The 11,576-nt window shown below is 45.8% G+C and overlaps 1 protein-coding gene across 1 annotated transcript in view; it reads left to right on the top strand.

The window, feature by feature from the left end:
* LOC147654432 (uncharacterized) overlaps positions 1-11,576 on the top strand; it is a 749,593-nt gene that overhangs the window by 466,315 nt on the left and 271,702 nt on the right. The window lies entirely within an intron of this gene.

Below are 11,576 nucleotides of genomic sequence, written 5' to 3'. Positions count from 1 at the left end.
TTTCTGATGTTGCCTGGGGTAATGTTCATTAATGTTCATTTACCTCCTGTGTATTTTCTGGCAGCTGCCAATCTGTAGACATTAAACTCAACAGACCTCACCCAACCTCTATGAACAGAATCTTTGAAAGAGAAACTTCAATTCTGCTCCCCCTGGGCAAAGGCGAACAAATCTCTGACTAAAGTTACATTAAAAAACTTTTAAAGTTGTGTCATTTCCAACAGAAACATCAGGGATGGAAGAGACCTTCAAGATGACCAAGTCCAGCCATTCACCCAGCACAATCACTTCAGCCCCTTAACCACAAAACCATTATCCAGTGTCACATCCAGATACTTCTCGAACACCGCCAGGGGTGGTGACTCCACCACCTCCCTGGGCGACCTATTCCAATGCCTGCCCATCCTAACAGTGAAAAACCTTTTCTAATACCTAGTCTGAATCTCCCCTGTCCCAAATTAAGGCTGTTTCCTGTAGGCATGGTAGAAGAGACTGGAGAAGAGGTAGTTGTAGAGATCAGTGAGGTCACTCCTGAACCTCCTCTTCTCTAGACAACCTCCTTCAGTGTTTGGGGGCAACGCTTTCCCCACAACCCCAGCATGGCCCAGATCAGCTCCCTGGTGACCCCAACCCCTCCCAAGCCAGGGCTGATCTTTGCTATGTCCAGCAGTGCTGCTTTACATAGTGTCCTGAGGCGTCTCATGATCCCGCTGCCTTGCTTTATCCTTTGTTTTTATTATTTGGTAGTGGTTTGGCAGCTGAAGGAGTCTAGTCAGTGGATGAGGAAGGGATAGGAGCAGAACACAGGAGCAAGAAACAGGACTGAGCATGGCTGGGATTGCACTTTGTGGAAGCTAGATATTTTTACCAGCTGGTGGTCACCTCCACACCAGATCTCCAGAGCTCTTGTACATCCCAGAAGGTACCAGCACCTCTTATATGGAGGGAAAACAAAAATTTCCCCCTTGGTGCCTGTGGGAGAAAGCAGTGGTAGTTTTGGAGCTGCAGCCCTGGGGGATTTCAGGGCAATCACAAATTTAGCACTGGGTCAGAGCAGAGTCCCTGGGGAATCTGGGGGCAAGTCAATGTCCCTGGAAAATCTGGGTGGTTTGGAGGGTGCCCTGGGGGAATTCAGGTAGCTGAGAGCACAGGTCTGCATGGGAGCATCAGCCCCGTTGGCCTCGATGCTTCATCATGCATGCCATGTTCATTCCTAGATCTGCTCCTCCTCTGTGCCATGCTGCAAATGTGGAGTTTGAGAAGTATCTAGCAGTAGAAATAGTAACAGAAAAGGAAGTGGAAAAAGAAGCTGCCAGTGTTCCAACACTGCCAGCAGTGTCTGATGACCTTTTCTGCTTCTCTGCTTCATTTTGTTTTCTCTAGAACAGCTCTGAATTTACCCAGGTTTGTGCAGTGCTCAAAAGCAAAGTGGGGTTTTTTGCTCCTAAGTTTGGGCCTGTGAGAGGGAAAACCCCTCCTGTTTTTGTCTTGCTGAATTGCTGTCTGTGAGGGATGGCTTCTGCTCCAGCCTCAAGGACAGAGGAGCAGAGAGGAAAGTCGCAGGGCTTCTCAAACAGAGAAGGAAGATGGGATAGCATCTCTACATTGGTAAAAAATTGCCTGCAGCACTAAGATGTTTGGTTCTCATAATTGCCTCCAGCTTCCTGAATTCTCAGCTTCCTAAAAAATGAAAACATGATGTGCAATGCAGTTAAGTGACATCCAGGAGATGTCAGAGAAAAGTGCTGAGGGCTCCTCGCAGACAGACAGTAGATGATGACCAAGCAGCAGGAACCATCAGCAGGAGCCTGCAAACCAAGGGTGGGGAGAGCAGCAGTCTTCAAGCTCAAAGAGATGCGTTGATCCCAAAGGGATCTCTGTGAATCCCATGGGATGTCCACAAGTGGGTGAGGAGAGCATTCTCCATCAGGGAGCACCTCCATCTCCAAGATGTTGCAGGGAGGCATTGCCCTGGCTCAGGCTGTGGTGCAGGGTGGTGGGCACAATTCTCCCCCTTTGCAAAGATGGCCTTCTGATGCTGAGCACTGCAAAGAGTTAAGACTCACTATGTTGCACCATTCTGGGGGGTTTGTTGTATCTTTTATTAATGAAAATTTAGGCTTCTGTGCACCAGTGGCCAGGATATGCCTTCTGGAAAGTACCATATTGGAGCAGCTTGCTGACCTGCCCCTGCCATGTGTTGGACACTGTGGTTAGCACTCACTAAGGCTTAGAATTTTCCTTCACATTCATCAGGAGAAAAAAAAAAAAAGTTTATTCTTTCTGACTAAAACAATGTGCCTTTCTTGATGAGCTAAGGGTTGAGGGCTCCTATTTGAGGGGCTGTGAGGGGTAGCACTGCAGCTACAGTGGGTAGCTACTGAAGCTACAAACTGGTTGATAGGACATTTCCTCAGAACTACATGAGGCCTTCAGGCCAGGAGTTAGAAAAAAGATGAACATTAAAAATGCATGGTGCACTTAAACACATCAGCATCCCTGTTCTAGATCCTACAGCTGTCACAAAAATGGGGCTGTAAAGTCACATCTGGAATTCTCATTTTTCACCTCCCCTATTCATCATTCTCTTTACCTCCCAGACTTTCCACAGAATTTTTTTGGGCCCTAAAAATATGTCAATTTTGGACCAGTGCCAAACCCTTACCAGTCTCTCATTCTTTTAATAGCACTTTTTTCAGGCTGCATTCAAAGCAGGGGCAGTGAGGCACTTCAAAGCAAGTTCCACGTGAGGTCTGGATCTCTGTGGTGAGCCTGGGCAGAGTCCCAGCGGGGCAGTGGTGCCTTCCCACCTAAGGGAAGCACTCACCCTTCCAGGATGTCCTTGCAGGACCAGAGGTGCCACTGGGCAACTGGGTTTCAGGGAATACTGGACTTTGGTCTCTTACTGAAGAAAACAGAATTATAGCAGAAACATCAGCCTTGTTCTTTCCAGGTTCGTCTTCTTCCACAAACTGTCCAAGAGTGGGCCTGACTCACTCTCCAAGGTAAAAGGGAAATGGTGGAAAATCAGTGTGTTCTCCTCATTATGGCACCTACTGCTCTCCTTGTGATGCTTTCAAAAGCTGTCTTTAACTCAGATTTAAAAACAAAAATGTAAAAACTACAACAGAGTCTAACTGCTACAAATAACTAGAATTCTGCAGGGCAGAAGATAAGCAGGATAATTGCCTTACCACAGAGAGGGGCACTGCAATGCCATCTTGGGGCAACCAGGAAGGCCAGGGACACTGGAAACATCTCCTGGACTGTGATCACCTTTCCCTTGCCCACATCTATAAAATGGAACTGCAAACTCATCTTTGCTGCCCCTTCATCAGGTTCTCAACTGACATGGTGGAAAATGGGAGAGTGTGGGAGGGACCTCCCTAGTACATTCCAAATCCTGCTTTTGAGCCTGGGAACATCAGTGAAGCAATCCCAGAGAGCTCTTGTGGACTTGATATCTGGCTCCAGCGGTGGATCTGAAGCTCCAGGGCTGTCAGGCTGATTGCTCCCTGCTGTGAATCAGTGACATTTTCATTTTGGATTGTGTGCTGGCACTGTGCTCCCCACTTGCATGGGGGCAGTGTCTGAGGGCCTGTGTGGTTGTCCCTTCAGGTGCTTTCGTTGCAGGAGCTGCTGGCAGCTGAGTCCCTGTCCTTTCAGAGAGTATCAGGGTGGAGGGGAGCCCATCAGAGGTGTGTCATGTCTGCAAGCAGAGGGGCCCATCAATCCTGCCTTACAACCCCTCTCAACTCACCCTACAGCACCAGCAGGCTAAACTTGGAGGTCCTTGGTGCTTGCCAATGAAAATAAACACTAATGGAATGTGGTGCTTAGTGATGGGAGGGGAGAAAGGTTCATCATGGTGTAGATTTTGAAACAGTGATGTTCATCCTGCGTTGTGCAAGCAGTGATGTTTGAAGTGTTAGATGTGCTTTCCACTTTCAGAGCAGGTGTCTCCTTTCTGTGGGAAAAGAGACAGTCTGGGGAACATGATTGCAGTACACTGTGTAGAAAAGATGTGCCACATGCAAGGAAAATGAAGAGTACCTGCAGGAGGAGCTCAGTCTTCTGGGACAGAAATCAGTCCTCCAATCCCAGCCAAAGCTCTGCTGAGGCTCCTGGTTTTGCAAGGATAGAAGTAGTGTAAAAATAAGGATGAGAAAAGAACAAGGTTGGTGAGTAAGATCTTCTCTTCCTTCTGCCAGCAAGTTGCGTGTTCAGGATGCCTGAGGAAATCATGGGTTGTGTACAGGCACAAGAGCTAAGCTGGAGGGAGGGAGGGAGGCAGTAGCTGAAGTTTAGGAAAGCAGGTGGATGGGAATGATATTCAGAAATTCTTACTAGCTTATTAGGGAGGGCTTACAGTACCAGGACCTGGCAGGCTGAAGGATGACTTCCTCAGCTTGAATGATTTAAACTGAGAGTAAGCGAAATTGTGGGTATGATAGGTTAGGAAAAGCCCTGTGGTGGATTTGAGTTACTTGACTGGGTGGTTATATTCCACCACAGGGATTTCTTTGATGCTGGGTTGTGACCAGGGCCTTCTTTCTTATCTTTCTCTTGTGGTTATTTCTTCACCAGCTCCCTCTGTAATATTGCCATTCTTGGGAACTACTCCTGCCTTTGAACATATACCAGAAGAACAAAAGTACATGAGAATTAATGAGAAAGAACTTAGGAACAGCAAAAACCTTGACATTTGAAAAGTTACTTCTTCATTTGATTCTTCATTAATTGAATTTCAGAGAATTGGGAAGTTCTGGTTTGTGACGGAAAAGGAACATGTGAGCAACACCACTGAATGCTCTATTTTATCCACTGATATGACAAGGCTTAAAATTATCTGCCTATGTTTCCTTTCTCTGTTTACGTGCTTTGTGTGATGCAATTAAGTGGTGACATTGTTTTGATGCATGGAAAAGTCTTCCTGGAAGGAGCAGCAAGGACATGACAGTGGCATCCACTCTTCCAGCTTTAACCCTCACCCTGTGTACCTACCCAAACCGGCAGGGCAATGAAGGCTTTAGAGGGGTCACCAAAAACACTGATGCTCAGTCCCCTGGTGTGTTCTCAGGATGAGCCTGATCCAGCAGAAAGGACAGGCAAGCCCCTGACAGCAATAATTAAGCAAAGGAAGCTGCTAACTGTGAAACTTCTGCTCTAAAAACTGAGATAGCACTTGAGGTCTAGGAGGACGTGGCCCCTGATCTGCCAGGTTTGTGGCTGCACAAAGCTGCAAGACAGTGTAAGAGAATCTGATTTGGGGAAAAAATACTAAGCATATTTGATGTGGTGTCAGACCTCATGTTGTTGAAAGTGAAGAAAATAACTCCAAGAGGCAGAGAGAGGCATGGGAATAAGGATGCTGCCCTTCTTTTAGGTTTAGAATTGCTGTGATCCGTACCTCTCCGGCGACGGTGGCTCTGCACTGCCTCCGAGCAGTCACTTCTGCTTGGAGCAGAGGAGAAAATCACACTTGTGCTTTCATCCTGTATCAAAGACCCCATCCCTGTGCTCTACCCCAGCCCCACAGCAGCAGGAGCACAGGACAGCTCCTTGTTTGACATGGATGTGACAAGAGCAGGAGCCCAGGGCTCCGGCTTTGTGTCAGCACAGACATTTTCTGGGTGTGGGAAATGTGTTGGTCTCTGTTCTGTCAGCGCCGCCGTCACACTGGAGTAGCTGGGGAGCTGTAAGAGGCAGAGGAGTGTGAGATCTTTTTGCGTGCTGTTCATGCTGTTCAGTCGCCTGCTTGCACTGGGACCAGTGCTTGGAAAGCAAAATGTTGCTTATCCTGCCCTCAGTCCCCAGAGCCTTCTCATTTTCTTCCACTGAGTATCCCTGACGTGCCAGCCGCTTTGATGTAACCTGCTCATGCGTGGCTTGAGTTGTTTTGTGATGAAACCTGTGAGGCCACGCTTGCACTGACGTTACTGTGTCCAGCCAAAAGCAAGGCTGGCTGTGAGGAACCCCTCTGAGCCTTGGGCTGTGGCCAGGAGGATGCAAACCAGAAGATCTGCTGGTGCTCCTTGCTGAGAAGGGTGTGGGTGGTGGTAAAGGGAAATGAGGGGCAATATAATTGCCCCGTCTAGGAACTGGCATGTTGAAAACAGCCCAGCAATGAGACTTCCTACCAGTAGCAAAGGTCATTGCTATCATTAAGAAACTAAGGCTGGAAAGCTCTGCAAGCTGGGATCCCCAAGCAGCCAACAAGCCTGACCTCAGTAAATGGGAAATGAGATCAAGTACAAAATGAGTTTACCAAGGCTATCTCATGCCTGGCTATCTTAGTAGGTTTATTTTGATAAGATAATAGACTATGTAGTCAATGGACTTCAGTAAGGCAGCACTTACATTGCTACAGGCAAAGCCATTAAGCTGGAGAACCAGGGGATTAATGTGAGCATTGTAAGGATTTACCTAAAGGATGTCAGGAGGTTGTGCCTCAAGGGAAGCGAACTGGGTGGAAAGGGGTTATTAATGATGCTCCTCAAAGGGTGATCTTGTTTACCCAACAGGAAAACAAGCTGTAATCAGATTTGGTCAGATTTGAAGGGCTAAGTCACTGCAAAGATTTCTTAGGCTACAGGAAGAGAGGAACTGATGGCACCGAGGATGGGGATAGGGGAAATAGGGTAAAAAGCAGCAGCACAAAGTGCAAGCTTGCAAATGCAGACAGTAGCTGTACTTTTGCTCCCAGCTTGTCCTCTGCCATTTGGAAAATACGGAATAAGCAGAGTTTGATTGAGGATTAGTTATCACCATAATGTAGCCAAGAAAAAGAGGAAGGTGAGCACATCTGCTGAAGAAGCCAAACACAGCACCTCTGCTGTGGCATTGCTTTGTCTCTCCTGCAGCTTTTCATGAGCACATTTAGATCTCGGGCCTCCCCTCAGTCTTTGCCCTAAGTGGAAGACAGGATACATTGATGGAGAGGCTGCATGGTCCAGACAGCCTCACCTGAGCCTCGCAGATTGTGGATGTGGCCTCTGAAGAAAGACAGATCCAAGTCAAAGGCACTCATGCCCCAGCAATCTGAGGGTTTCCATTAAAAAAATGGTGATACCCATTTAAAAGGGGAAACCCCATGGCTCACAGTTACGAAAAATTACTCTCTTTATGTTCAAATGGAAAAGAAACAAACCAAAGCTGGACACCACATTTAGGTTTGAGGTTCTGAATATTTTCAGGTTTGGTTCTTGTTTTAGGTTTTGGGGGCTTTTGCTTTTGTTTGTTTTCTCCTGAACTCCCCCTCCCACCTCCAAATGTCAAGCTGGCAGGTTTCTGGAATTGAATCCTTCTGAGCTTTGCTTCCTGAAAGCCCTGAATTTGCACTTCCCATGTTGCTGTCTGATCTGTGTGTACACTACAGTGAGCTATGTCTGTCGATGCATCAGCAAGGGCAGATACATAGCTGTGTCTAAGAAAGCAAACCTGCCAAGAAACGTTGTGTTTGGCAAGAAAACTGCTCCAACATGAAGAGTGGCCAGTCTGTGGGTTGCCAGCACAACCTTGCTGCAGATGGAGGTTTTGGGGGTCTTCTACACTGATCCCTCTCCTGAGCACATGCACAATGAAACCAGCTAATGTTTCCTAACACACATATGGGTATAATTTTTCAAAGGGTTGGAAAAAGCCGGGGCTCTGACAATGCTCTTCTGACCACTGAAATTCTTCTTCCAAGACAGAAACAAGCCAGAGGCCAATAAGGATATTGCAATCACAGCCTCAGCAAAAGGAAAAAAAAAACTTTATTTTCTTACTGTTAGTGGTAGAAATACTTTTTTCTTTTCTTCTTATTTTGGTGGATTTTTTAATAAATCTGTCTAAACCATATCTCAGGTAAAAAATTTTAAAAAAATCATCTCAGCAGATTAAATTTTTAAAATGAAGCCTAACCACAGCCAAAGCAGAAGGACAACAATGCCTAGCAGCACTGATTACAGGTAGTGCTTTCAACTCTGCTTTTAACAGAGCATATAATTCTGCTTTTTGGGCATGATTTCCATTGCAAACAGTGTTGCATTTTATATACAAATCTGTGTCAGAATGGCATTCACACTTACAAATATGGTGCTTGTCCATATGGGAAAATTGCAGGTAGGAAGCTGGGCTGCAAGATAGCAGCATGCTCATTGGTTCTAATTAATTCCTTGATTATGTGCTCCTGTGGGCACCAGGGGGGATTTACTTTGCTTCACTCTTGAAGGCAGGAGAGGTTTGAACACAATGATTTGTGTGAAATAATATATAACATTTGGAGCTGATTTAATGCCCATTTTTTATCAACGGTCCCTTCTCTCTTTCTCCACCATGTCCTGCTCCTGATGCTGGTTCTAGTAAATCAATGCAACTCACAAAGATAGCCAAGAATAATAAGTTTGTTTAATTTTTTTTTCTTTGCAGGGTTAGCATGTTGAACCAGATTCCAAGGGGGCACTGAGGGATAAATGTTCAGGGGTGAGATTTGTCCCTGCCTCTGATCAACAATATGGAAGTAATTCTTGGGATTTTTGTAAGCCTGCATCTTAGAAACCAAGCATCACGGGAATCAACTGTGGATTACTAAAATCAAAAACAATGTTCTGATGAGCAAAACACAGTTTGTCAGTCCTTAATCATATTGACAGATTCCTCCAGCTGCCAGGACAGATGCCCAGCAGACCTCATGGAGAAGGCAGATCCAAAGTGCTGCTTCTCCAACATGGTACTTTGCACACCTTGATGCATTCCTTTTGCAGGGCATTTTCATATCCACATGTTATCATCTTGGCACACAGGCTTAAACATATACTTGCTCATGTTTGCACTGTGTCAGTTTCTCATTGCCACTGTGGTTTCATGATTAGGACAGTGTGAATTTCCACAGATATCTGCAAGACCTCTGGAGGTCCTCTGCAGGACCAAGATCCTCAGATTTTGCCTCTGTGTGATCCACTCTGAAGCCAGCTCAGAACCTTACAGTTTTTTCCCCAGTGAATGTAAAGGTAACACAGAGAAATACAGTCCTGGATAGGAAACAGCCTGAATATCACCTTCCCCTTGATGCAGTCACTTGTGTGTGACAAATAGCAAAATGCCTGATTAGGCAGGCTTTCCAGGGATCTGGCTGTCCTCAGCTGCACCCTGGCACTGCTGGTGCCTGGAGCAGGGAGCACAGGTACCCTGCCTGCAGGGAGAGGCTCCAGCAGCCCTCCAAGGTGGGGGAACAGGGCAGGAAAAGTGCTCTGAGTGCTCTGAGTGTGTACCCTGTGCAATGCTTGCTCCTGGTTGCATTTACATTTTTCCATGTAATAGCAAGGAAAAAAAAAAAAAAAAAGAAAGGAGAGAGAGAGAGAGAAAAAGAAATAAAAGGGTATTCATGGTAAGGCCATCTCAGCCACGGAGCTGCTGTTCCCTGCCAGCCTAAACTGCTTATGAAAACAGGACAAAAGCTCACAGCCCCTTATGAGCCAACAAAGCCTGCAATGCACCCAGCACAAACAGTAATTTAAGTCATAGCCAGACACAAAGTTTAAGCTGCCTGTGTGCTGGAATACTTGGTGGGAATATTAAAAGCAATAAAAATCAGCCTGTGTCTTCTTCCCAGCCTGGTGCTGCCAAGGACTGTGACTCCCTAGCACAACCACTGCAGGCAGCCCATCCTGCTTTTGTGAGGGAAACCAGTGTGTTTGCAGCTCTGTCATCACTCACAGGGGTGGAAACCACAGGAGATTGCATCCTCCTTTATGAGCAGCCCTGCTACAAGGGAAGAGCTTGCAGGAGCTGCCCTGGAGGAAAGGAGTGGATGAGGGCAGCTGTGAGTGCCAGCCTGCATGCACAGGCCTGTCACTCTTTCCTTCATGGACTGTGTGAGCTCGGTGGTTGCACAAACAGGGATGTCTCACTACAGCAAAGCACAGCAATCCAGTGACTTCCTTACAGTAATTTGCTGTGAGGTAATTGAGGAATGTTAATCCCAGATTATTAAGGAATTTTGTCAAGGAGCCCCGGTGCTTTGTGCAGTAAAAATCAAATATCCACCCACACAGTAATCAGGTCAAAGTTACACTTGTCAAGTTATGTTGGTGCATTTTGTGTTTGCATTGCTGAGATTAATTTTCCACATTACCCCCTTCTCTGTTTCTGAGTTCAGAAGATTTTTTTTAAATTTTATTGATAAACTCCTGATTTACCATGGCACACCAGACATGCTACCTGTGCTTTCAAATGTACCATGTCCTTCCTTCCTTCCTTCCTTCCTTCCTTCCTTCCTTCCTTCCTTCCTTCCTTCCTTCCTGCCTGCCTTCCTGCCTTCCTTCCTGCCTGCCTTCCTGCCTTCCTTCCTGCCTTCCTTTCTTCCTTCCTTCCTTCCTTCCTTCCTTCCTTCCTTCCTTCCTTCCTTCCTTCCTTCCTTCCTTCCTTCCTTCCTTCCTTCCTGCCTGCCTGCCTGCCTTCCTGCCTGCCTTCCTGCCTGCCTCCCTCCCTCTTGTTATTTTTTATTTCTGTAAATAAGATGATGCTTGTGCTCCAATCTGTGCCAAGATGGAGACTTCACTTCTTCAAATCTTGCCAGTTTTAGAATCTGAAGGTTGGGGAGAGCTAAAGGGAAAAACAAGAACAAAAAGTCTCTGGAGCTGTAGGAATTTTGTTATTGTTATTTTCCTTTGTAAGATAAAAGAGATTTTCTGTAACCTGAAACCACTGGATTTTCTTCTTACTTCACAAAATTATTTTATTTTGTTACTGATATTGCATAGGAGACCATCAGTCTTTGTATGAAAGGCCTAACTTCTCAGGATGCTGGAACCACTTTGATAAGGCTGCTTTCTGCCCTTCTCTTACAGGAAAAGAAAAAAAAAACCCAAAACCTGTTATATAATTCCACTGAGAAACAGATGAGCATTACCAGCTGAATTCAATTCATTACTCCAGGTGCTCTGCATTTTATTGGTGCTGGTATTGGAACCATCAAATGCTGGCAGGACAAGAGGAAATGGTCTCAAGTGATGCCATGGGAGGTTTAGAGTGAATATCATTAAAAAATCTTCACCAAAAGCATTATCCAGCCCTGGAACAGGCTGCCCAGGGTATGAGAGTCCATCCCTGGAGTTATTTAAAAGACATGTAGACATGGTGCTTAAGGACATGGTTTAGTCATGGACTAACCCAGCAGTTCTGGGTTAACAGTTGGCCTAATTGATCTTAAAGGTCTTTTCCAACCTAATTCTATGATTTTATGAAAAAAAATACCACTAAAAATGTTATTCTGCCTTGCAATGGGATCATTTCTCTGACAAAGATGCTTTTAGGGCATTTGCACAACAATGTTTTGGTGATGTACATCTCTGGAAACATATCTTGGGTACTTCCCATTCAACCTGGATGTTCTGGTATTAAAAGTACACAGATGTGCTTTTAGTTCAGATTAACACAGATTGGAATGGCTGTTCACCTTGAAAACAGTGAAAGGTGTCCCAGTCCTGTAGGAGGGAGTGTGGTTATGAATCCTCAGTGGGAGAGTAGGTGCTGTGTTTTGGTTTAGTGTTTACCCAGTCCTGACCTTTCTGATATCTCTCTGAGACGTCGAC

The sequence above is a fragment of the Cyanistes caeruleus genome, chromosome 3 (assembly GCF_971803275.1).
Source record: "Cyanistes caeruleus chromosome 3, bCyaCae1.hap1.1, whole genome shotgun sequence".
Taxonomy (NCBI): Eukaryota; Metazoa; Chordata; class Aves; order Passeriformes; family Paridae; genus Cyanistes; species Cyanistes caeruleus.
This window is presented reverse-complemented; position numbering and strand designations above follow the sequence as displayed.